The following is a 27664-nucleotide window of genomic DNA, read 5'->3' as shown; positions in this document are numbered from 1 at the left end:
ACACGAGTCCGAAACGAACCCTCCAGAGCAGCACCATCTTTCAGCTAGGCACAGTCATTAAGTATCCGACTTCTGGCGGCGTGAGGTAGAGCCTGGATATATGGATCCCAAACACTCAAACTGCTTACGTCGCCGTGGAGATTGTTGAATGGACAGCTGCTCCATTTGCATCATCACATAAAGATTTCTCCATGTCCAGAAAGAAGGGGGCTCAGCACTGCGCCAAGTCATAAGAATCACCCGCTTCCCAACCACACTGGCTTTCTGGATCAATAGCCTGGTGCCGGGATCTCGTATTCTCAACGGGGGTATACATCCAAATAGAATCCACAGGGGCGCAATCGGTATAGAAACATGTAATATGGTAGCTAAATAGTGGGCTATCCTAGTCCAAAAAGATTGGATCACAGGACATGCCCAAAAAACATGAGCCAACGTGCCTCCCTCCTTTAAAAGCTGACTTATGGGGACTTAATCTGAATCCAGATACTAAGCTAAACTCGGACAGCACCTCTACAACCCTCATCAAGGATTTTTGTGATTGAGACAACTTAAAGTATCAGTGAAGAGTGGTGTTTTATAATCAGTACCACCTACAGCCAATGTTCCCTCTAAGGTTTGGTGGCATGTGTGTGCAAAAATTGAAACTAATGTGCAAAACTTTCACATGTCAATTTTATTGTGCAAAATTTCTCAACATATGATCCTTGCTGAAAGAGAAAACATTACATTACATCAACCATAGAAGTATTTCGTCGTCCTTTGCAGTTCTTCCAAAATGAATACACATAGTCCAAATTAACTGCTTGTCCTGAAATTAAATATAGTTTTATCCTAATGAGGTTGTCCAGATGGTTCACTTCTAGCCGATTTCTGGTCTTTGTTTTAATCTGATTCATGAGACTGAAACCTCTCTCTCAATCTGCACTAGATGCCTGGAAAGTTCCACAAATGTCAAGCAATTGGCCTAAGTCAGAAAACCCATCCTGCTGCCTAACATAAACAATCATGTCCTCGTCAAAATTCTTCAGTGCACCTTGTGCCAATTTTTCACTCATGATGAATTTAAAGTCCACATACTGAGCAACCAAATTCTTCTTAAGAACAACTTCTGGCTTGTTTAGCAAGGTGCAGTATCTACCGTGTTTCCCCGAAAGTAAGACAGCGTCTTACTTTCTTTTTACCCCAAAAAGTCCCACTATGTCTTACTTTCAGGGTATGTCTTATATTGGAAAAAAACCTGTAAGACATCCCCCGAAAGTAAGACGTAGTGTTCAAAAAAAAAAATAAAATTTTTTAAATACCTGTCGGAGGGCTGTGTGGGTCCAGGCGGCCAGCGGCGGGAGCCGGGTGGTCGCGTGTTAAATCTAGGCCGCGGGCGGGTGGGCGCTTGTTCCAGGCGGCGGGGGGACGCGCGTTAGTTCGAGACGGCCGGCGGGCGGCCTCGTGTTAAATCTAGGCCGGGTCGCACAGGCGCGCATTCATTCACTGCCGGTGGGGGCTGCCTCGGCAGCCCCCACCGGCAGTGAATGAATGCGCGCACAGGCCCACAGCGCCTGTGCGACCCCCTGCGATTCGGCGCTGGGGGCTGCCGGTGGGGGCTGCTTTCGGCGCTCAAGGCAGTCACATGCCGTGACCACAGCATGTGACTGCCTTGAGCGCCGAAAGCAGCCCCTACCGGCAGCCCCCAGCGCCGAATCGCAGGGGTCGCACAGGCGCTGTGGGCCTGTGCGCGCATTCATTCACTGCCGGTGGGGGCTGCCGAGGCAGCCCCCACCGGCAGTGAATGAATGCACGCCTGTGCGACCTGGCCTAGATGTAACACGCGACCACCCGCCGCCCGCCGGCCGTCTCGAACTAACGCGTCCACCCGCCCGCGGCCTAGATTTAACACGCGACCACCCGGCGCCAGCCGCCTGGACCCACGCGGCCCTCCGACAGGTATTTAAAAATAATTTTTTTTTGAACACTACGTCTTACTTTCGGGGGATGTCTTACATTAGCCGACCCCCCCCCCCCCTAAAATTCCCACTTCGTCTTACTATCAGGGGTGTCTTACTATCGGGGAAACACGGTAGCTGCCAGTATTTCAATTTTGTCAGAACCAAATAAAAAAATTCTTAACATTTTCAACAGATGCAAAGGAATCTTTATCAAAGACTGACCATTCGCCAAGTTCATCTTCAGGAAATCTACTGCTAAAGTGATCAGACACGATCTATGAAATCGATGACAGCAGTGGTGTTGACAGAAGAATACGTTGCTATAACATTACGAACTTCCCCTGAGAAATGAATGGTGTCACATGTCTATTACTTGAATCAAACAACTCCTTACAAAATTAACTCATAATCAACATTGATAAAACTGAAATACTTACAATGGGTTTTTTGTTCATTATATTACCACCACCATTATTCAGAACTAACAATCAAATTAAGCCAATATCCCCTGTCAATCACGCCAGAAACCTTGGAGTAATTGACAACCTATCTTATAACCACATAACCTTCTTTGATTTTGGTGGTAATCACAAACTCCTAATTCTACAGCAGATAAAACCTTTTCTAAATTTAGTAGATTTCAGAACAGTTTTACAACTAATTATCTTCTCAACCATTGACTACTGTAATTCCCTTATGATTGGACGTCCATATATCAACATCAAGCCTTTACAGATTCTTCAAAATGCTGCAGCAAGAATTTTAACTGGAAAAAAAGTGATCACATTACCCCTATATTATCTTCACTACACTGGCTCCCTATTAAATCACAAATTGATTATAAGATTTTAATTATACACTAATTCATTCCGATCACCACAAACGAGCTTAAAAATCACATTACAGAACAGGAATCTTCGATCAAATACCTCTAGTCTAATAATTCCACCCATCAAAGATGCTAATCTTTCAACAAGAAATAGAGCTTTCTCCATAGCCTGCCCTAAAAAATGGAACTCCTTACCACCTTAAGAACTGAAACGAATATCAAAACTTTCAAAAAATCTAAAGAAATTTTATTTTTCATAAAGTCTACGTTAATGATTGTTGAAATCGAATTTTAACCAAGACTACCAACCATACTCATGCAAAAGAGATGATGAAATATCATCTGGCAACGACCATCATAATAGCAATATGAACTTATAATTAACACTAGAAGACCATCCTGAATATGTTGTTACCACTATCCTTTTCCCTTTTCCTTATGCTCCCTTTTTCACCACCAACCTCTCCCTGATCCCTTCTTTTCCACTGTTTATGCATCAATGTTTTTAATGGTTTATTCTGTTTGATTTTTGTAAACCGTTATGATGGCTGAACCGAATGACGGTATATAAAACTGAACAAATAACTTTTCACTCAATGTGAAGGTTTGTTTTTGTTTTTTTTTTTGTTGCATGAGATGAAGTCTTTAGATTTCTGTACTATTATGCAGGAATGGCCCAAGGATAAGCTGCTGTATGCCTTTCCCATGTGGCCCATGTTGGGCAGAATGGTTTGGAGGGTCCCGTTAGAGGTATGGTTTCTGGTGCCACCAGACTGGCCCAGGAGATATAGTGTATGGATCTGCAAAGGTTCTTGGTAGACTCCACCCCCTAGTTTCCAGCACACTAGGATCTGTTGCAGTAGGGTCCTGTTCTTTATAAAGATCTGACTTTTTTTTTTCTTATGGTATGGCCCTTGAGAGGGCATGCATGGGTATTCTGCTGCACTGATTGCCAACTTACTACAAGCTAGAAGGTTCTCCACTTTCTTAGCCTATGTGCAGACAATCTGGTTTTGGATTTCTTAGCAGGCCCTACATTTCGACCAATGTGTATCCTTTCTTTGCACTTACTGACCTTGAAAAATGTTTATGGTAATTTTTGTTTGCACTTAGAATATCCGAGCTACAGGCCTTGTCTTGCCAGGAGCTGTTCCTCCAAGTGATTCTAGAGGTGATATAGCTGCATACTGTTCCTTCCTTTTTGCCAAAAGTGGTCTCAGATTTTCCCTTGAATCAGTCCATTTTGGAGAGAGATGAGGAATATTGCCTGTTGTGATCCTTGGATGTTAAGAGATTGTGAGGTATCCAGAGTTTTCTAAGCCTCTCAGGAAGACATATTGCCTGTTTTGTCCTCCATGGTGGAGGTAAACAGTGAGCTGGCTTCATGGGCTAAAATAGCTCGCTATATTGAGGTAGTCACAGCTGCATGTGTGGATGCTGAGCGGCTATTGCCTAGTCAGGTTAGGGCTCAGGCAGTGTCATGGGCAGGGGTTACCTGATCTCCTGTCGACACTTGCTGAGCTGCAACATGGTCCTCTTTACACACCTTTTCCAGGTATTATTGTCTAGAAATACAGGCCCTGGAGGACATGGTTCTTGTATATGTGGCTTTAACTGGTCCATGGGCAGCCTCCCACCCTATTTGGGAGTAGCTTGGGTATGTCCCACTGGTTTTGGATTAATCTGTCTAGATAGACCCTAAGAAGTGAGAAATTACTACTTACCTGACATTTCCTTTTCTTTAGAATAGACAGATGAATCCAGCTTCCTGCCCTTGGCTGCTGAATAATTGTGCTATGGTCTAGGGGTTACTGGTAAGCATTAATCCAGTTCCTAGACCAGCAGTTCTCAACTGGTGTTGCCAAGCACATGCAGGTGTTGCCACACTTCTGGTCCCCTTCTGGCCCAGCTGTTCCCCTTGCCCCACAAAATAGCCTGGGCAGAAGGTGGCAGGAGAGCCATGGTCTTTTTCAAGCCCCCTGTAATATGCAGCGGCCACATGTATGGGAATGAGGCAGTGCATTGCAGAGCAAAAGGAGCAATGTTAGCCCTCAAGGCCATGAGGGCTGTAAGTGGAGGAGGTTGCTGCTGTCTCTAGTTCACTGGGGGGGGGGAGAAGAGCAAGCAAGCAGGTGTTGGGGGGGGGGGGGGTATGATTGTGAGAGAGGGGAAAACTGTTTTGAATTAGCAGGAGAGATGGTTGTTTACAATCTCAGCACCAGGATATCAAATGTTTCCAGGTATGGAGAGCAAAGCATTTTTATCCTTTTCATTATAGGGTCTGTTTTGCTATTTTGAAATTTTATTGATATCTAGACATTTTGAGTTTTTTAAATTGGATATTCCATTCATCCACTGTTTTGAGATCTGGTATTATGGCTTTACTGCTATTGATTTACATTGTAATTTTTTTTTTCCTTTGTTACACTGCATAGTGTCTCTGGCTTGTGGCTTCCAGTTCAGTTTTCATCTACATGTTTCTAGTTATACTTTATGGTCTTTATTTTTCATTAGGTGAGGTATTCTGCTGGCATGTAGGGCTCTATAGCAGCCTGGCTTGGTCTGTTTCCAGAATAGGATTTCTGGCGTTTTAAGGCCTGATGTAAATATTCAGTGTTGCCTTTCCTTAGGTAAAGTGGCTACTGTTTGAGTGCTAGAAATTGGTGCTGTTTAGGTATGGAATTTCTGTTCCGAGAGTACTTTATTAAGAATAAGGGAAAGTAATACTGGGTCTTTATTTCCACCATGAATTGTAATGAGCAGTGTTTACACATGTGAGCAAGGTCTGTCGGGTGTCACAATGGGGGGGGGGGGGGGGGAAGAAACAACTGCTGTAGACTAGTGTTAATACATTCTTTGTCTGAGCTCCTGTGTTCCTGTTGACAGTACTGGAATGGTTAACTGGTGTTAAGCTTGCTAGTCTGTCCAATTGCTTTTGCAGAGAATACTGGCAGGCTGATGTCACTGCAGGGGTATATGTATTGTGATGTCAGCTTTGCATCTCCATCTGCTGCTGCTAGAGGTGCATAAGCCACTGGTTCTGGATTCATCTGCCTGTCCTAAAGAGAGAAATCGGCAAGTTATTTCTCACAGCCTAAAATTAGGCCTAGATGTGTTATGCTGTAACTTTTTTTTCTTCCCCAGGAGGATTCCCACTATTGTAGAGGTGTAGCTGTACTAGTTCCCCCCCCCCCCCCCCCCAAAAAAAAAATTGTAGCTGTATGTCTTCTCTCAGCAAAACACATGAGTCAAAATGTCATCTACCTTTTCATGCAATGGCTCCCAAAGCACAGGGCTGATGCATAAAAAAAAAAAATTTGCAAAATGTGTGGGAGGGAGGGGTCAAATCAGACCCTCCCCTCAGCCCAGGGGCCACACAAGGCAACCCAACACCCCAAACATTAAGTACCTGTTTGCATTAGGGAGCCGGCTCTCATACAATCAAAATGTAAGTCTAAAATGCCTTAATGAATGCCACCCCACTTTTCCATCAAAGTGAAGTCTCACACATGTTCCCCCTCCCAATTTTAAAAATCACCTCATTTTTGGTGTTGTGGCACCCCTCCTCCCTCAGGATTTCAAAGTAAGAAATCAAATTCAGGTGGGAACTCCCCAAGCCCTCAAACCCACTCCTGCACCCCATTACTGCAAATGGAGGAAAAACTGCATAAAGGCCTGGGCATCCCATAGCCCCAGGTCTGGATGGTGCCACAGGCACTTCCTCATGCAGTTTTTCTTCAATTTCAGGTATTGGGGTGTGGGAGGAGGATTCAAGGGGGGGGTGGGTTTGACACACTAGACCCCATTTTTAAATTGGGGGGGTGGGGGGAGGGGATCTGTCATGTAAATAGATACTTAATGTTTTGGGTGTTGGGCCACCTTGAGTGGCAGCCCTTAACTAACAAGGGGTCAGATTTGACCCCTGCATGCTTTTTGTACTTTTTGCCTACTTTTTTTTGGCCTTGTCAACTCTTTAAATCTAGCTTGGGAGTCTTGGGACCCACATTAGGATTCTGATGCGCCTACTTTAGGTTTTGGTGTTTTTTCCCTTCCAGGAGGTGTAATTAGAAAGTTGTCAAGCATTCCCATAACTTACTAAGTCATCCACAGCTCCCACAGACTGTTCACATACTGTCGATACCCAGGACCTATGTTCATGTTTTTACTCATCCATAATAAATTATTCCCCACTTCCTCCCCCCCTCCATTACCAAATTTCCCTACCCAAGGGCTTGATATCCCTTAAGTCCATTCGCTCTAATAGTTTGTATTTGTTTTCCTAGTTATGTTTTCCAAGTTGTTCACACCCTTGTTCATTGTAAGACATATGTTGTCATTGTTTACTACCTGTTGTAATGTAAACCGGAGTGATAAGTAACTGTTACCTGAACTTCGGTATAAAAAAAGTTATAAATAAATAGTATTACCTATGCATGAGCTGCTTTGCATGGATTTGCAAACTTCATGTAAAGCAGTTCATTGTAATAGGGGAGGAAATCTGGGCAGGGCTATACAAGATATTGCATGATATATGATGTGTGTTATAGCCATAATGTGGCTTGGTACATCACTTCATAAATTGATTACGGATAATGCTTGTAGGCTGTCAGCATGGATGCGTATAAGGAGTGAGGTCTGTAAACTTGTTTGATCTGTCTCCATCTGCTGGTTGAGCATAACCTTTCCTGGATTGAAATCAAGGAAACACATTTTTAGACTTAATTTCACCTTTTCAATTACCCCTCTAAAGGGTCTACAAATACATTCATTTAAATTGCTCTTGTTGCTGAAGGACTTAAATATTTAAAACTGCACACATCTTAGGATATCTCTTTATATTGAAAATATCTTGTGTTTTGTTTTTTTTATAGGGATCAAGATCATACCATTCAGCAAGCTCCTACACTTGTCTTGGAGGGGAAGGAAAATGAAGTGTCCTGATGGAAAGGAATTCATGTCTAAAGTAGCTGCCTTAGAAAAACTACTGCTTTGCATCTGACCCTTGTTCATAAGCTTTAAATGTTTGGGTTTTTTAAAGCTGCAATAGGAGAATAAGGGATTAGTTGTCAATTTCAGTACAAAAGATGGTAGAGCCTTTCATCAAAATATCCTACTTGGGCCTGTATATATTGATGTTCTGTTTAACTATGGTTACAATAAGTCTGTTAAAAAGCACACGAACTGCTTACATGGTAGCATAGCTCTCCTCCACTCATACTGATGTAGTAATTTTGCTAGATTGTATTGATAGCTCCTACTGTAAAGTATACAGCTAAGTCTGGGAGACCCAGTGCTGTTCTTGCCTAAAATTAGACCCAAGCAATTTTTAAGAAATTGGTCCTGGCAGTTTACAGAAATGCTATCCTGTTTGAAGGATGACACAGGTGACTGCTCCCTGTAAAACAAAAGTATTTTTGATCAACTCAGGATAGCTGAAAATCAGAAACTGTCAAAATACAAAAGGATCCAGCTATGTAAAGAACTCAATGTGAACTTACTTGGCAACCGTCATACATAGCCTCAGTAGTATATTGGCTTATGGTGTAAAACAAAAGCAGATGACATTGCTGTGAAATTGTTTTGAGGCTTTAACAATGGAGTCTTTTTTTCTAGTGGATAGTAGAGAAGAAAAAAAATTCCTCCTGGTTCTTGATTTTGACTAGTGATCTTATCAGTGTTAAGAATAGAAGTTTAACAGGGGTTAGGGGATGCAACAAATGTAATACCTCTAGTTCCTATTCTTGTTTCTCACTAGAACTCAGCTTGCCTATTTTGTTGCCTAATTCCAATGTTAAATATTTAGAACATTTTAAAACATTTTGTATAAAAAAAAAAAAATTTCTACTAATTAGACTTCAACATAAAATAAATCTAATAAACTAAGTCTTGTGGCTAATTTCAAGCTATATTCAACCAGTGCTAACCTTTTTACTGCTAGGGTTATGCCATTACTGTGAATATAAACACAAGGATATTCTAATGTTCACCTGTGAAGAAGTATAAGACGCACTCATCACACTAAATTTTTTTTCCTCCTCCAAGTGAAAATTGGATCTACCAAGATAGGTAGCTTAGTATTCATTTTTGTGTTCCTGATCATGAACCCAGTAACAAGACTATAGTCTCAATTAGTACCTAACATCTTGTGGTTCATTGTAACCTCCCAGTTTTCAGTTTGGCATTGTATAATGTAACTGCTCATATTTTCTACAAGCATTCTTTTTAGTTATCTGAAGCCAAAGCATTCCTTTAAGAAAACATTCATATTGCATCACTGGTTGCTACATGAAAATGGAAAAACACTAAGGCTGGTATTAGTCATGTTGCTGATAGTTGTGATCCTGGCCTATATATAATTCAAACAAAGTGCTTATCTTACACTTTTTTACCAAGACAAATGCTATTTTTTATTTATTTGATTTATCTTGTTTACATTACATAGCAATTTCCATTCAATACAATATTGATGTAACTAATTTTCCAACAGACTATATAACATCATATTTAAAATAGAAATATATGAAAAAGAAGAAATAAAAGTTATGAATTAGTCTGTTGGTGCAAATAAACTATTAAATTAGTTTCTGTAGGAGTGTTAATATACAAATGCTATTTAAACATTGCATATGCTATTAATTTGGAGTCTGCAGCGTTTCATGCTCACTCCCCATCTGCATGTAACAAAGGGTTAACCACAAACTTCCAATCTCTTGCTCATTGTGGTATAACATGCTAAGGGGGAAAAAAAAAAACCACAGCAGCTGTTCTTAAATACAAAGTGTGTGCGCAAGCCAGTGGGAGCACTGAGGATCACCTTGCTGGTTGCTGAAAATCAGAAAGTACTGCTTGGGGAGATTTCAAACTTTAAAGTTTTGGAGAGAAGTAAAACTATTGGGGTATATTCTCTAGTATATTTATCTATTTAAATAGCTAGCCAGAGGGAAGGCAAAAACCAGGAACTTATTTTTCCTTCCCTCCCCACCCACCCCTCACTCATCCTTTAATTTTATAGGCAGCTGACACTTTCACTCTTTAAAAAAAAAAAAAAAAAATTAGCCTTAAGTTAAATTCAGAAATTCCCCATGCATTAGCAAGAGTTTAAACATTCCCCTGTAGGTCTGTAACAGATATATAGTGAATTAAACTAATACATTTAAAGGACCCTAATTGTACACATTCCTATTCCCATAGCAACCTAAACTTTAACTAGGAGTTGAAACTTAAGATAAAAGAAGCAGCAGTCCAGCAGAAAGGGGGGGACCCTCCCACTCTTTGCATGGTGTCACTTTTTTTAACCCACCGTTGACAACTGTGTGCACCTGGTGCAAAGAGCTCCTGTCTCTTGTAGAAAGTCTGACAGCTGGAGGCTAGAGTGGCGGAGCTGAGGCAGAAAGGTATATAGGACTTGGCTACTTTCTCACAGGACAAGCAGGATAGTTGTCCTCACAAATGGGTGACATCAAGGATGGAGCCCAACCACGGAAAACTTCTGTCAAAGTTTCAGGAACTTTGACTGGCCCCTACTGGGCATGCCCAGCACGGCACCAACCCTGCAGCCAGCAGGGGTCTCCCTTCAGTCTTCTTTTTTCCGCGCAGCAGTAGAAGAGCTCTTAACCACGTTCCTGACAGGAATTTCGAATAGTTAATTCTAAAGAAAAATTTGCCCCTCAGGGGTCTCCCTTTGACAAATTTTTCGGTCCGGAACTTCGGTAAGTTTTTGCCGTCGTTTGGTCGACTTCCGTCAAGTTTGGCCCTTGAGGCCCGGTGGCATTTGACAGTCCCGCGGCTAAATTTTTGGCCTTTCACCATGGCGTCGGAGTTCCATCGGTGTCCGGACTGTACCCAAACTGTCAATTACAGACCCTCAGAGTCTGTGTTTAGGGAGTGAGCATGATGTTCTGACTTGCACCAAATGTGCCCTAATGAAACCAAAGGGTCACAAAGCCAGAATGGAGAAGATGGGGCTCCTCTTCCAAGCTCGTACCCCAATGCCATCTATTGCATCGTCATCTGAACCAGCACCGTCGAGGTCTCATCGACAACCCTTCGGTGACCGTCCGCCATCGATGACTTCGCGGCCATCGACTCCCGTTCCTTCCCCTGATGATCGAGGGGATCGGAAAGAAAAACATCACCATCGTCATAAGTCTCGGCCTGTCGAGGAATCGACGTCATCGACCTCAGCACCGACCGAGCCACCGCCAAAAAAGTCTCAATCAGAAGTGGCACCATCCACTACTGTTTCGCAGGCACCAAGGCAACCCTCACCCCCTCGGGGTTTGGGAGCTGCGACCCCACCGGTGACGGTGGTCCCTCCGGCTCAGCCTCCCTCTCCCGTCGAGCCGGGTCTTGTTACCCCTGGTCTCCGGGCAGAACTGGACTGGCTGGTCCAGGAGGCCATCGACAAGGCGATGCTACGGTTCCAGACTCCTCCGGCACCAAGAGTGGAACCGGTCACCGAGCCGATTGCAGCAGCACTGGCACCGCTGCTACACCAAATGGAGGCACTCATGACAGCCCTTCCACCAGTGATACCTGCGTCACCGACACCGGTAAGACCGCTGTCACCGACAGGTTTATCATCAAGTGGAGAAACACCGTATCGAATTCCCCCTTCGGGAATTGTTCAATCAATGCCAGGTCGTCCCTCGCCACAGATTTCTTCTTCGGGGGCGATACGCACCTCTGCTCCACCAAGTTTCCAATGCCGACACCGATCCCCTCGAGACCGCCGGTTCCCTAGATGCCTGCACAGATTCCATCGAGGTTTTTCTCGGTGCCCCCGGTGATTCCAACCGATATTTCGGAACCTCAACCTGGGCCTTCAGGTGTTCAGCCCCCTCGAGGTCCTGCAGGTCATCATCCAGATCCCTATGATACTTGGGGTGATACCTCTACTGACACCGATGATTTGCCTTCACCGCCCTCTCCTACGGGGAGTAGAAAGCGTTCTCCCCCTGAGGACCTCTCTTTCATAAATTTTGTGAAGGAAATGTCAGTTGGTCCCATTCCAACTTCAATCTGAACAAGATGACAGGCACCAAATGATGGAATTGCTCCAATTTTTGGATGCCCCGAAAGTCATCACTTCTATTCCCATTCATCAGGTTTTTCTAGACCTTCTTAAAAAGAATTGGGAATCTCCCGGATCTGTTTCCCCGGTCAACAAAAAAGCTGACTCTACATACCTTATACAGTCAGCACCTGGTTTTCAAAAACCTCAGTTAGACCATCGTTCTGTAGTCGTAGAATCAGCTCAAAAGAAAGCTAAACGACTAAAGCCACACTCTTCCATATCTCCTACTAAGGAAAACAAATTCCTAGATAGTATAGGTAGGAAGGTATATCATGGAGCTATGCTGATTTCCAGAATAGCTTCTTATCAACTTTATATGACTCAATATAATAGGGTCATCCTGAAACAGATGCAGGAATACACTGATGCCTTGCCTGAACAGTTCCAGCCACAGCTTCAATCCCTTCTAAATAAAGGGTTTGAAGCTGGGAAGCATGAAATACGAACAGCCTATGACATATTTTTGATGCTTCCACTAGGATTTCTGCCACGGCCATCTCTGCCAGACGTTGGGCTTGGCTTAAATCATCTGACCTTCATCCAGAAGTTCAGGACAGGCTCTCTGATTTACCCTGCTTAGGGGATAATTTATTTGGTGAGCAAATTGCAGAACTAAAGGATCATCATGAGACACTTAAACAGCTCTCATCCATTCCTTCTGACTTGCCTACTAAACAACCCTTTAGAAAGGACTCCAAAAAGTCTTTCTTTAGGCCACGAAAGTATTATCCCCCATCAACCAAGCCTAGGCTGGCACAGTCTTACCATAAGACTCAGCCTCGCCAGACTCGTAAACAAAAGCCTGCAGCAGCTCCACAACTGGGCCCTGCGGCAGGTTTTTGACTTTCACTTAGAGAGCAGTTGCCAAACCCCTCTTCCAGCTATACCAGTAGGAGGACGGCTGTGCCACTTCCTAGAAAAGTGGCATCAAATCACCACAGATCAATGGGTGATAGCAATCATTGCACAGGGTTACCACCTCAACTTCCTATCCCTTCCTGCTGACTCCCCACCTCTGCAGGCATGGAGGATGTGGTGAAGACCAGAACTGTGAAGGACTTCAAAGGGGCGTGGGATAAACACTGTGGATCCATAAAGTCAAGAGGCCGCCAATGAAGAGTGGGTGACTCACCAGAATGATGGCTACTGCCTGGAGACAATACCCTTATTCAATAAACGTACACATGCTTACTGTGACTCCAACATTGTTCTAGCTTCAACAGCAAGAGGAAATGTGGAATAAAGGATCTGCACTCACAAAGGGGGAGTAGCTGGCTTGTTATGGCGGTTACTACCCCAAACCAAATAAGCCTGATACTTCTATTTCTATGCATATACAGCATAGTTCTCTGCTTCAACGGCAGGGGAGAAGAAAAAACTGATACGTCACGCATATCCAGCATAGCTCCCTGCTTCAACAGCAGGGGAGAAGAAAAAAAGGGTTCACACTCGCAAAGCGGGGAGTAGCTGGCTTGTTACGGCGGTTACTACCCCAAACCAAATGTGCCTGAAACTTCACTTTTGATGCATATCCAACATAGCTCTCTTCTTCAACAGCATGGGAGAAGAATAAACTGATACCTCAAGCATATCCAGCATAGCTCCCTGCTTCAACCGCAGGGGAGAAGATAAACAACCAATAAGGGCTGTATAACATAGTCTGAGTAAAACAAATAAGCATGGGTGTAGCTTGCTTATTGCGGCGGTTACTACCCCTAACTTATCAGCTAGATATTCACTTGGATGCAGCTCCATCACTGCTTTCTACATTAATGGTGGGGGTGGAAAGGAAATAGAACCAAGAGCTAAGAGAAACAGATAAGTATGAGAGAAAAAGTGTGTGAAGCTTGCTGGGCAGACTGGATGGGCCATTTGGTCTTCTTCTGCCGTCATTTCTATGTTTCTATGATCACTCTGTTCTTTTAGAGCAGGAAGTTTCTCTTCTACAGTCAAATGCTATAGAACCCGTTCCTCCCTTACAACAGGGACTAGGGTTCTACTCCAGGTACTTCCTGATCCCGAAAAAGTCAGGGGGACTTCGTCCAATCCTGGACCTATGGGCCCTCAACAAGTACCTTCACAAGGAGAAGTTCAAGATGGTAACCCTGGGCTCGCTTCTCCCTCTGTTGCAAAGAGGGGATTGGCTCTGCTCTCTAGACCTGAAAGACGCATATACCCACATTGCGATCACAGAATCTCATCGCAAATATCTGTGTTTTCTAGTAGGCCGCAATCACTACCAATATCGAGTGCTACCTTTCGGTCTGGCATCTGCACCACGAGTTTTTATCAAATGCCTCGTGGTAGTGGCAGCCTGAGGAAGGCAGGTGTCCACGTCTACCCCTACCTGGACGATTGGTTAATCAGGGCCCCAACCCAGCACATAGCTCGGTCCTCCCTGACCCTAACAATTCAAACTCTGCTTTCTCTAGGATTTCTTGTCAATTATGACAAATCCTACTTAGTCCCATCACAGACCTTATCCTTCATTGGGGCGGACTTGGACACCTTACAAGTAAAAGCCTTCCTTCCTTATCCATGGGTTCAAACCCTTGTGTCCCTAGCTCGCCAGCTGCAGTCTCAACCCACAGCTACAGCTCGCCAATTCCTCATTCTACTGGGACACATGGCCTCCTCAGTTTGTGACTCCCATGGCCCATCTGGCCATGAGAATCACACAATGGACTCAGACTCCAATGGACACAAGCTGTTCAGCCTCTGTCCTCCATTGTTCGCATCACCGATGCACTCAGTCTGTCTCTTGCCTGGTGGACAAATCAATCCAACCTCCTACAGGGCTTGCCTTTTCTTCCACCAGATCCCCAAGTAATCCTCACCACCAACGCTTCCAACATCGGTTGGGGAGCCCATGTAAACAATTTACAAACTCAAGGGTTCTGGTTACCAGAGGAAGCCAAACACCAGATAAATTTCCTGGAACTGAGAGCAATCTGCTATGCTCTCAGGACTTTTCAAGATTGCCTATCAAACCACGCAATCTTAATTCAAACAGACAACCAGGTGGCCATGTGGTACATAAACAAGCAGGGGGGCACAGGCTCCTTCCTTCTGTGTCAGGAAGCTGCGCAGATTTGGGCGGAAGCACTCTCCCACTCCATGTACCTCAGAGCCACCTACCTCCCGACAGTGGACAATGTATTGGCAGACCAGCTGAGCCGTGTCTTCCAACCACACGAGTGGTCACTCAATCCCTTGGTAGCGACCTCTCTATTTCACAAGTGGGGTTATCCCCACATCGACCTCTTTGCGTCCCCTCAGAACCACAAAGTGGACAATTACTGCTCTCTCATTCGGAGCCAGCACTCTCGGCCGAGGGATGCGTTCTCCCTCACGTGGACAACCGGTCTGCTCTATGCATTCCCTCCACTTCCTCTTCTGTCGAAGACTCTCGTGAAGCTGCGTCAGGACAGGGGAACTATGATCCTGATAGCACCGCACTGGCCACGCCAAGTGTGGTTTCCCATACTACAGGATCTCTCCATCCGCAGACACATTCCTCTGGGAACGGATCCGCATCTGCTCACTCAAAACAACGGATGCCTCCTCCATCCCAACCTCCAAGCATTGTCACTGACGGCATGGATGTTGAAAGGTTAGTTCTTCAACCATTTAACCTTTCGGATTCAGTTTCTCGTGTCCTGATCGCTTCACGAAAGCCTTCCACAAGGAAATCTTACTCATACAAATGGAAACGGTACACATCATGGTGCACTTCTCAGTCCCTTGATTCCCTTTCCTGTCCAATTCCTAAATTCTTGGACTATTTATGGCATCTATCAGAATCAGGTCTAAAAACCTCTTCCATTAGGATGCATGTTAGTGCGGTAGCCGCTTTCCATAAAGGTATAGGGGGGTGTCCCTATCTCGGTACAACCCCTGGTAACACGCTTTCTTAAAGGCTTGCTCCATTTGAAGCCACCTTTACGACCTCCGGCCCCATCTTGGGACCTTAATCTGGTTCTTGGTCGCCTTATGAAACCACCTTTCGAACCTCTGCACTCCTGTGACCTAAAGTATCTCACATGGAAAGTGTTATTCCTTTTGGCTATCACTTCAGCTCGCAGGGTTAGTGAATTACAGGCCCTAGTTACCTATCCGCCTTACACTAAACTCCTGCAGGACTGGGCGGTACTCCGCACTCACCCTAAATTTTTACCTAAGGTAGTTTCGGAGTTTCATATCAATCAATCCATCATACTACCTATCTTCTTTCCCAGGCCCCACTCCAACTCAGGGGAACAGACTCTGCATACCCTAGACTGTAAACGAGCTCTAGCTTTTTATCTAGACCGTACAGTTTCTCACAGGAAGAGCACTCAATTATTCGTCTCTTTCCATCCTAACAAGTTAGGACAACCTGTGGGTAAGCAGGCTCTTTCCTCCTGGTTGGCGGACTGCATTTCCTTCTGCTATCAGCAAGCTGGCATTCCTTTCCAAGACCGTGTTAAGGCACACTCTGTGAGGGCCATGGCGACTTCAGTAGCACACCTTTGATCGGTGCTGCTTCCTGACATCTGCAAGGCTGCAACCTGGAGTTCCCTCCATACCTTTGCAGCCCACTATTGTTTGGATAAAGCTGGAAGACAAGATTCCATCTTCGGCCAATCTGTCTTGCGTAACCTTTTTCCAACTTGATGTACCAACACCCTTCCACCTCCCCGTAGGGTGCGGATGTCCTTACCAAATTTCTCCCCCAGTTGTTGTGCCTGTTGCACGCCGTTGGGTACATTTGGTGCAAGTCAGGACATCCTCAGCTCGGTACTCACCCATTTGTGAGGACAACCATCCTGCTTGTCCTGTGAGAAAGCAAATGTTGCTTACCTGATGTAACAGGTGTTCTCACAGGACAGCAGGATGTTAGTCCTCACGAAACCCGCCCGCCACCCCGCGGTGTTGGGTTTGTTTTTATTTTATTTTGGCACTGCCTGTAGCTTTGAAAACAAGACTGAAGGGAGACCCCTGCTGGGCATGCCCAGTAGGGGCCAGTCAAAGTTCCTGAAACTTTGACAGAAGTTTTCCGTGGTTGGGCTCCATCCTCTGTCACCCATTTGTGAGGACTAACATCCTGCTGTCCTGTGAGAACACCTGTTACATCAGGTAAGCAACATTTGCTATCCTTCAAATGTAAATGAGAAAAGCATTTGACTTATTTCCGACAAGGGCACAGAGAAAAAGGTACTGCATAGATCTATTACCATGAAATAACAAGCCTCCGGGGGTATTTGCCCCAGTATAGTTGAAGGATCGGGGACAATGGAGATGCTTGCATATACCAGTTTTAACAGCCCATAAGTCTTGCACTAGCCTGTATTTCCCTGATTCTTTAACAGGCAAGATAGGAGTATTGTATGGGGCTAGCTGGTGCAATTTGTGTGAGGACTCCCTGTGCCACTAAATCTTGTATGACTGGGAAAATTTTCTCTCTTGCTTCAGATTTTAAGTCAAATTGAGCTTCATCTATTTTTTCTGTCTTGCTATGGAGCGGAATCTCTACTGGTTCTACCTAGAGTGTGCCTACTGTTGCTTCCATCGGTCGCAGATGGCTGCGACCGCTCTGCCTTACCTCTTTTCTTCCCTTTTCCTCTTCCTTGGGCAAGATGGCTGCCTCCGGTGCCGAAACCCTTGGCGCCTCCAACTCAGCATGGGAGTCCCAGTCCGCCATGCTCCTTCCTGTAACCTCCCAGGGCGTGCACGTTGCCTACGCTCAAATACACCTCATGGCGGAACCTCGGGGTCATCCACACCGCATGACGTAGATACCTATGGGTATTTAAAGCCTCCACTATGCTACCATCATTGAGTTAGTAAGGACTTCGGTTTAGCTACTCTGACCGCTCTAAGCTGCTCGCTTAAGACGCCTCGCTACCCTACGGGATCTCACTCCTTACGAAGCTCTAGACAACCGCTCCTCGGGGGTCTCTCTCTCTCTATTTTATTTCAGGATCGTCTGGACTATCAGGACTCGCTCCTTGAGGGCCTACCCGTCTGTGTATCCTGCACCACGGACCTTCAGTTCTATCATCTTCATTGCCAGGAAGATGCCTGCACTACGCTCCTGTGAGTATCTCTACGATCCAGTGCTCCAACTCAACCCACCAGGCTCGGCCTTGCCCGCACTGCGGCTTCCCAGCTAAGTGAGACTTCTACATCTGAGACTGTCTGAACATATTGGCACCTTGCGGATTTCAGTGCCTTTCCTTCCTGTTTCATACCATCTCTCTACAGCAGTACAATAAAGCTTTCCACCTACCAGTGTCCACTATTTGAGTTTAGCCTATAACTGTGGTTCCCCATGGGGCCCCTCCCCATGGGAGGAGTCATCTCTACTGCAACCAAGGGTCCACACGATGCCTCAAACACAACACCTACATCCTTGTTTCCTGAAGATCATAGTGACTCTGGTATTTTAACATTTACTGTACCAAATGACAGGTGCCTCTGTCATTTGGTGTTCTGCTTGTTAGGGTTAAACCTTCTTACCACTTTCTCATCTCCAGCTTGTAACTCCTATAGCCAATATTATAATTCTGGAACACAAGAAGACTTTTTGGATACTCCTATGTGACTGCCTTGAGAAGGGCAGTAAAGGAGGCATCCTCATTTACAAAGTAAAACCCTCCCGAATAGAGTAACTGGGATTGTGGGGATATGAGAAAAGAGTACTGTAACGCCTCTGGCCCAAACTTAACTCTCAGGGGGTCACAGTGCATGCCAAAACTTGGGCTGTATTTCCTAGTCCAACTACAATCATCTCCCTTTTGGAAAGGGGCAATGGGGGGGGGGGGGGGGGTAGCTGGGCTGCTTGTAAGGCAAGCTCCTGCTTGTATTTCTATCATGGGCTTAGTGCCCATCCTTCAATTCTTTAACTTGCTGAACTAGCTCCTTGCACTATTGCATTTTCTTTTCTAATTCCCCATGAAGAGATGTTTTTACAGACTGTAATTTCCTTTTATCTGCCTCCACAAACCATTCAACCAAGATGAAGATTTAAAAAAAAAAAAAAGTTTTGTACAATCTAACACTAAAAACTCATAACTGCCTCAATTTTCCTAAATCAAAGGTACTTGCTGCTGGGAATATTCCCTTAGTGGCATGATGCCTGCACTGTTTCTGGTCCATAAGTTTTCCACATATACTAAGCTGGTGGGTTGTTTTTTTTTTTTTTTTACAGAGGGCTCCAGGAATTCCTCACTGAGTAAGTCCCCCATATGCAGCAGCACATGCTTTCTTTTGTATCACAGACACACACTGCATCCAGGACCTCCCACGCAGGAATCCTTATTTTCCACCCTGACAACTTTGAAACTCTTCTTTGAAAACGGAGCTGACTGAGGTTAAAGCTCAATTAGCTTCAATTACAAGAATTACACCCACATTGCATTACTCAGAAAATAATTCCCCAACACCAAAGAATAACCAGGAGTCAAGAAAAAGAAATACAGTAGACTCAGGTAGGATAACATGTGTCCCACAGTCACCCATTCTTGACAGATGGGAAGCCAACAAGTATACCCCCCCACTCAATCAGTTCATCAAGTAAATCATTAAAAAACAGGATCACAGTGGGCTCTGGTAGAATTAGACCTGTAACAAGGAGACACACACAGTATCAAATGCAACAAGAACATAAAGCCCTCCCTATATTAACTGAAGAAATTCTAGAGAAAAACATTGACGTGTTACCAGAAAAGAGAAAAAACCAATGCATGCAGAACTTCAAGATCCATAACCAAAAGAAAAAGCTAATTGAGATGGATAACTCTGTCATCAATGGCACAACTGCAAAAGGAAAGAGTAAAGTGAATAACAAATCTCAACTAAAGTCTCATAAGGAGTACAGGAAAAGCAATAACCATAAAGAGAGTACCTGGAAAGCTATGACTACAAATGCTCATAGTTTGGGAAATAAAATCCCAGATCTGCAGGCCCTAATGACAGAGGCAGAACTGGACATCGTTGCTATCACAGAGACATGGTTCACAGAATCTCATGATTGGGATACGGCAATACCAGGCTATAACTTGTTAAGGAAGGACAGAGTGGATAGAAAAGGGGGAGGTGTGGCTCTTTATGTCAGAAATAATATCCAAGCATCTGAGCTGCAAGGAAGTTGGGGCAAGGAAGAAGCACTATGGGTCGACCTAAAAACAGATGATGGAGCATCCATTTATATTGGAGTGGTTTACAGGCCTCCAAACCAAAAGGAAGAGCTGGACAGAGATCTGGTTGAAGACATCCATAAGATAGGTAAGAAAGGGGAAGTGGTGATCGTTGGTGACTTTAATATGCCAGATGTAGACTGGAAAATCCCATCTGCAGAATCTAAAAACAGTAGAGCAATAGTGGATGCCATGCAAGTATCTTTGTTCAAACAAATGGTATTGGAACCCACGAGAGAAGGAACTATACTCGACTTAGTGCTCAATAATGGAGATATCGTCTCTGATGTCAAGGTGGGCGCCCACCTCAGCAGCAGTGATCATCAAATGGTATGGTTTAATATCACTAAAAGAATATGGAAAAGAAGCACAAAGACCAGAGTTTTACAGTTCAAAAACACAGACTTTGAGGAAATGGGGAAGTACCTAGAGGAAGAACTAAATGGATGGGAAAATGAGAGAGATGTGGATCAGCAGTGGACCAATCTAAAAGGAGCAATCGCCAAGGCAACTGCTCTATATGTTAGAAATGTAAAGAAAAGCAAAAGAAAAATGAAACCTATCTGGTTCTCAAAGGAGGTGGCTGACAAAATTAAAGCTAAAAGAACTGCATACAAGAAATACAAAAGATCCCAAAGGGAGGAGCACAAAGAAGAATATCTGATTCAACTGAGGGAGACTAAGAAATTAATCAAGTTGGCAAAAAGTCAAGCAGAAGAGAGGATTGCCAAGGAGATAAAATATGGTGACAAAACATTTTTCAGATACATCAGCAAAAAGAGAAAAGTCCAAAGTGGTATAGTGAAATTGAAAGGTGGAAATGATCAATGTGTGGAGAGAGACGAAGAAATGGCAGAAATATTAAACAAATACTTCAGCTCTGTGTTCACTAAAGAAGACCCTGGAGAAGGACCATCTCTACACAACAAGAAACTGGAGGGAAGCGGAACAGAGGAAAATCCATTTACAGTAGATAATGTATGGGAAGAGCTAAAGAATCTGAAAGTGGACAAAGCCATGGGGCCTGATGGGATTCATCCAAGGATACTGAGGGAGCTCAGAGATGTGCTGGCGGGACCGCTGTGCGACCTGTTCAATAGATCCCTAGAAACGGGAGTGGTGCCGAGTGATTGGAGAAGAGCGGTGGTGGTCCTGCTTCACAAGAGTGGGAACAGAGAGGAGGCTGGTAACTACAGACCGGTTAGCCTCACTTCAGTGGTGGGAAAAGTAATGGAGTCACTGTTGAAAGAGAGAATAGTGAACTATCTACAGTCGGGAGAATTGATGGACCAGAGGCAGCATGGATTCACCAGAGGAAGATCCTGTCAGACAAATCTGATTGACTTTTTTGACTGGGTAACCAAGGAATTGGATCAAGGAAGAGCACTCGATATCATATACTTGGATTTCAGCAAAGCTTTTGATACGGTTCCGCACAGGAGACTGGTGAATAAAACGAGAAGCTTAGGAGTGAGTGCCGAGGTGGTGACCTGGATTGCAAATTGGTTGACGGACAGAAGACAATGTGTGATGGTAAATGGAACCTTCTCTGAAGAGAGAGCGGTTTTAAGTGGTGTACCGCAAGGATCGGTGTTGGGACCGGTCCTGTTCAATATCTTTGTGAGCGACATTGCGGACGGGATAGAAGGTAAGGTTTGTCTTTTTGCGGATAACACTAAGATCTGCAACAGAGTGGACACGCCGGAAGGAGTGGAGAGAATGAGACGAGATCTAAGGAAACTGGAAGAGTGGTCGAAGATATGGCAGCTGAGATTCAATGCCAAGAAGTGCAAAGTCATGCATATGGGGAGTGGAAATCCGAATGAACTGTATTCGATGGGGGGGGAAAGGCTGATGTGCACGGAGCAGGAGAGGGACCTTGGGGTGATAGTGTCTAATGATCTGAAGTCGGCGAAACAATGTGACAAGGCGATAGCTAAAGCCAGAAGAATGCTGGGCTGCATAGAGAGAGGAATATCGAGTAAGAAAAGGGAAGTGATTATTCCCTTGTACAGGTCCTTGGTGAGGCCTCACCTGGAGTACTGTGTTCAGTTCTGGAGACCGTATCTTCAAAAAGACAAAGACAAGATGGAGGCGGTACAGAGAAGGGAGACCAGGAAGGTGGAGGATCTTCATCGGATGACGTACGAGGAGAGATTGAAGAATCTAAATATGTACACCCTGGAGGAAAGGAGGAGCAGAGGTGATATGATACAGACTTTCAGATACTTGAAAGGTGTTAATGATCCAAAGACAATGACAAACCTTTTCCGTAGGAAAAAAATCAACAGAACCAGGGGTCACGATTTGAAGCTCCAGGGAGGAAGATTCAGAACCAATGTCAGGAAGTATTTCTTCACGGAGAGGGTGGTGGATGCCTGGAATGCCCTTCCGGAGGATGTGGTGAAGACCAGAACTGTGAAGGACTTCAAAGGGGCGTGGGATAAACACCGTGGATCCATAAAGTCAAGAGGCCGCCAATGAAGAGTGGGTGACTCGCCAGAATGATGGCTACTGCCTGGAGACAATACCCTTATTAAATAAACATACACATGCTTACTGTGACTCCAACATCGCTCTAAGCCTCAACAGCAAGAAGAAATGTGGAAAAAAGGATTCACACTCACAAAGAGGGGAGTAGCTGGCTTGTTACGGCGGTTACTACCCCAAATCAAATAAGCCTGATACTTCACTTTCAATGCATATACAGCATAGTTCTCTGCTTCAACGGCAGGGGAGAAGAAAAACTGATACTTCACACATCCAGCAGAGCTCTCTGCTTCAACGGCAGGGGAGAAGAAAAGACGGTTCGCACTCACAAAGCGGGGAGTAGCTGGCTTGTTACGGCGGTTACTACCCCAAACCAAATGTGCCTGATACTTCACTTTCGATGCATATCCAGCATGGCTCTCTGCTTCAACAGCATGGGAGAAGACTGATACTTCACGCATATCCAGCATAGCTCTCTGCTTCAACGGCAGGGGAGAAAAAAAGAAAACTGATACTTCACGCATATCCAGAATAGCTCCCTGCTTCAACGGCAGGGGAGAAGAAAAACAACCAATAAGGGCTGTATAACATAGTCTGGGTAAAACAAATAAGCATGGGTGTAGCTTGCTTATTGCGGCGGCTACTACCCCTAACTAATCAAGCTAGATATTTCACTTGGATGCAGCTCCATCACTGCTCTCTGCATTGGGGATGGGGGTGGAAGGGAAATGGAACCAAGAGCTAAGAGAAGCAGATAAGTATGAGAGAGGAGGTGTGTGAAGCTTGCTGGGCAGACTGGATGGGCCATTTGGTCTTCTTCTGCCATCATTTCTATGTTTCTATGACAACGAGGGATTTACCTCCCTGTAATTCTCCCAGCCTATTTACCTAGGCTGTACCAGTACTGGACCTTTAATCTAAACGGTGCTTAATTCAAAAGAACATACCAGTCTCCATATTCTAGTGCAAACACAGTAAATAACATTTCCCAGGGAGCTCCAAGCCAGCACACAATACAAATGGTACAGCACTAAACCTAATTCCTAGCAAGGAAACATTACAGAGAAATGAAAAGAAAACAAATACTGCCAGGAGAACATATGTTTTGTCCGGATCAAGGGAAGGGGGTGCTCGGCCAGTGGAGCCGTACTAGTCCAGGTCACCTGGTGTGGTCCCTTCTTCAATTTCCAGCCACTGCACCATCTGTTATGAAAAAAAATTGTTACCAAGAGCAGAACAGTAAACAAGGAGACAGGCATTGCTTTATAGTTAACTCTTAATTGTTCCACGTGCATACAGGAAGTCAGTAAGATGCTGACTCCAAATTGACATGGCATATGCACATTTTAAATACTCTAAGATATTTATTTATTTAAAAACTTTTCTATACCGTCGCTATGTTATATACCATCGCAACGGTTTACAAATAGGCACATAGACTAAGGTATGTAAATGTAGGTTATCACACATTCTAACAGGTGCCAATAAAGTTCGGTTACAATTTCATCAAAAAAAATCAATATTTGAGTAATGTTGGTCTAGTCCGGGTGTAGTATTGAGTTACTCTCTATTTGTAGTATTACTTCTTAGTTGTAGGATTGAATAAATTAATATCATGCAGTTTTTAGTATTGCGTTGTGTTCATTCTCATCTGCATTTCCCTGTATTTTCATTCTCTACCCTCCCGACTCTTTAGTGAAGGCTTTTTTAAAGAGCCATGTTTTTAAATTTTTCTTAAAAGTTTTGAGATCACTCTGTAATCTGATTGCAGGGGGCATCGTATTCCATAGTATGGGCCCAGCCAATGATAAGGCCCTCTCTCTCACTTGGGTTAGTTTTGCTGACTTTACTGAAGGGATTGTTAGTAGTGCAAGTTGAAAGGGTAAAGACATGCATATTCCTACCCCCCTTCCCCCCAGAAAAGTTAAATTAGCCTTGAAAACCTCTTGGGGGAGGTTAGGTTTACAGCCTTCCTTAATCGTGCATTAGAAGTGTTACAGTTTTTTGTTCTTTTCTTGTACCATACTCCCACTGTTTCTCGGGCCCCACAGTTTGCAAAAGTTGAGTCAATATATAGTACCCTGACATGTTTTATTAAAATGGATCAGACCATCTTAACCATTTCAGAGCCATCTACTGATATCACAGGCATAAATTGGCTACAATATTGTGCAGAAAATATTAGTGAAAGAATCTTACCAGTAAGGATACAAAGCCAGAAGAACAGGAGAAAAGATAGCATCTCCTTCCCAAAAGCATATAGAAGAGAAAATGAAATCACTGCAGGCAGAAGTGTACATGCATACCTCAAAAGATAAGAGGACAAAAAGTAATGAGAAGATCCAAAACATAAAGATAAGATATGCTGCACCAAAGGAAGATGACTAAATTCATATTTATCAATAATAAACTGAACAGAAGCACAAAAGCTGTGAAGATATGAAAACAAAGGAGACACACTGAAGTAAAATATGTAGTGAGAATCCAAAAAGTTTCTACAGGGAATTGGTGCTGTTAAAATCCCAGCAACAAAGAAACAAAATGGTTTGGGAGAAATTGTATGAAGACCTTTTACAGCATAACAGAGAAGCAGACTAGTTACATAGCAGCCAGAGGAGTAAAGGAAAGTCAAACATGGAAATCATGGAAGAGCTTGACGTTACAACAGTTGAGGTGGAAGCCAGCTTACAACGAGCCCTAAACTGGTAGTGCCCTGGCTCTGATGGAGTGTCCGACTTTTAGCTCAAATATCTGACGTCTCTCCACTACTACCTGGCTAACTACCAAAACGAATTGATCAGACAGCCAGAATTAACTCCAGAATTAACAGGAAGAACCACAAAACATCCCCAAAAACTATTGGCCACTATCCTGCTTGCAATCTATAAGCTATTCACTGCAACTGATACAGATAGAATAGATGATCACATCGATTCTAATAAAATGTTGGCAAGAAAACAGAATAGTAACAAAAGAGGAGCATATGGAATCAAAGTCATTATGACTAACTGTGTAAACAGCCAAAACCTCAGTATAGCATGAATAAACTTATGAGAGCCTTTGCCAGCATCCCACTGTTACACCCACTGCCGGCACAACTCACCCCGTGCCTTGCTTTGTTACTTGTTTCTGGTGCTTTCGCGACCGCAGCCAGCCACTGCCGCCACGGCTCCGGGACTCCATGTGGCGGCCAGAACGCCGCCTATGGACACTCTGACTTGGGCCCTCCCGCTCTGCCAGCCTTCCTTTTAAAGGGCCAATGGTGGGAACCTCAGGGCCGACCCCAGTTGATGACATCAGACCCCCGGGATATTTAAGGATGGCCTCTCTCCCCCACTAACTGACTTGGCAACGAGTTCCCTGGTTCCTGCTTCGGTGGTTCTGCCTTAGCGTTCCTGACCTGCTGTTCCTGCTCTACTGGTTCCTGCCTCTGCTTTCCGCTCAACGGAATCCCGCTACCGCACTCCTACTCCACAGGATCCTGCTACTGCGCTCCTGCTCTGCGGGGCCTGCTTCTGTGCTTCTACACCACGTGATCCTGCTACTGCGCTCCTGCTCCATGGGACCTGCCACATCGCATCTGCATCACATGATCCTGCTACAGTGCTCCTGCTCCACGGAGACTACTTTAGCACTCTAGCCCCCCGGGGGGACTGTTGCAGCGCCACCGCTCCTTGGTGCCTGATTCACTCTCTCCTCGAAGGCACCACGATCTTGGACTGGATTTGACCTTCGCTTCTTGCCACCTGCCCTCGACCTCGGACCTCCCTGTCTTCATCTAGCCACCTCTCTCCAGGACCAGCCTCGCAAAGGCACACCTAAGACCAGCCGGTCCCAGCACCCAAAGGGCTCAACCTGCAGAAAAATTCCTGTTGGCCTCTGCTTCCCGCCCGGCCTCGCCTCCCGACAGTGGGGGTGCTCAACCCCTACAGGTAGCGCCAACCCCACCTTGTGTCAAGGGTCCACAATTCCTAACACCCACATGCTTAGGTAATAAAATGCATCCTATACTACTAGAGTACATCAAGCTCACTATAAATTTGAATTGTGAGGGTAGATAATGTGCCATCTCTAAAGATCCAGAGAGGAATATTTCAGGGAGCTTCCCTGTCACTGCTTTGTTTTGTCTGGAATTTAATCGGCTGAGTCCTTTAACTCCTTGTGTTAAGGAATTGGCTTTAATCCTAGAACAACCAAACCTCTACCGATGATATCTGTTATGTAGAGGAAACTTGGTGCCCTTCGCCTCCGGAAGGTGGAAATCCTGGAGTAGCCAATCCCTCAGTACCCTTCGCAAAGGTCCACAGCGATAGGGGTACAGGCCAAGGAACCTGACACGCAGTTCCGGGTCCAGGCAGGTAGCAGACCAAGCAAGATCAGAGTCCAATCCGGGTCTAGGCAGGCGGCAGGCAAAGCAAGGTCAGAGTCCAATCCGGGTCCAGGCAAGGCAGCAGGCAAACAAGGTCAGAGTCCAATCCGGGTCTAGGCAGGCAGCAGGCAAACAGGGTCAAGGCAAAGCAGGAGTCAAAACAGAAATGCCACAGCACGAACACAGCAAAGCACGGGACCTGTTGTGAAGGCAATCCGTCCCTCACTGAGCAGCGTTTAAATCTCCCTCTTTGGCTGACGTCATCTTCCGGGGACGGCCCCTACTCCGCGTCCCGACCCTTTTAAGGGGTGGAGCCAGCCGCGAACCTGCTGACGCTGCTCCTCGGGGGAAAGCCATTGCTGTGCCACGGCCCGTGCGCCGTGGACCGCCGGAAGGGAGAGCCGGGACCCGATCGCGTGCGGTCGCGATTGGGCCTCACAACAATATCTCACTATTCGTAGGTGATTTGAAACACGCAAATTTCCGTGATGCTCATTTAGCAGAACTGAGTGGTAAAGAGTTTCTCAGATGCCATCAGAATGACATTCAGCCTGGACAAATATGCCAAGGTGACTTTCCTAAATAAAACTAGAGACATCTCCCAAACGAAGATTGCAATATAAAGGAACTGCCACAGGAAAATTTATATAAATATCTAGGAAAGAAGTTACAGAACTGACAAAACAAGAGAAAAAGACACTTTAAAGAATCAGATTAGCAAAGGAGGATAATTGGCAGAAGCACAAACAGAGTAGGAAATAGAGAGAGAGCTACTCC

At 44.9% G+C, this 27664-nt stretch overlaps 1 long non-coding RNA gene across 1 annotated transcript in view; it reads left to right on the top strand.

The window, feature by feature from the left end:
- LOC115089161 overlaps positions 1-8678 on the top strand; it is a 45878-nt gene extending 37200 nt beyond the window's left edge. The window contains exon 4 of the long non-coding RNA XR_003856020.1: positions 7644-8678. This is a non-coding gene — a long non-coding RNA (uncharacterized LOC115089161). The remainder of the gene's footprint in view (positions 1-7643) is intronic.
- The last annotated feature ends 18986 nt before the right edge of the window (positions 8679-27664 follow it).

The sequence above is a fragment of the Rhinatrema bivittatum genome, chromosome 4, assembly GCF_901001135.1.
Source record: "Rhinatrema bivittatum chromosome 4, aRhiBiv1.1, whole genome shotgun sequence".
Classification (NCBI taxonomy): Eukaryota; Metazoa; Chordata; class Amphibia; order Gymnophiona; family Rhinatrematidae; genus Rhinatrema; species Rhinatrema bivittatum.
The sequence above is the reverse complement of the archived record's forward strand: the minus strand, read 5'-3'. Positions and strand labels throughout refer to the sequence as shown.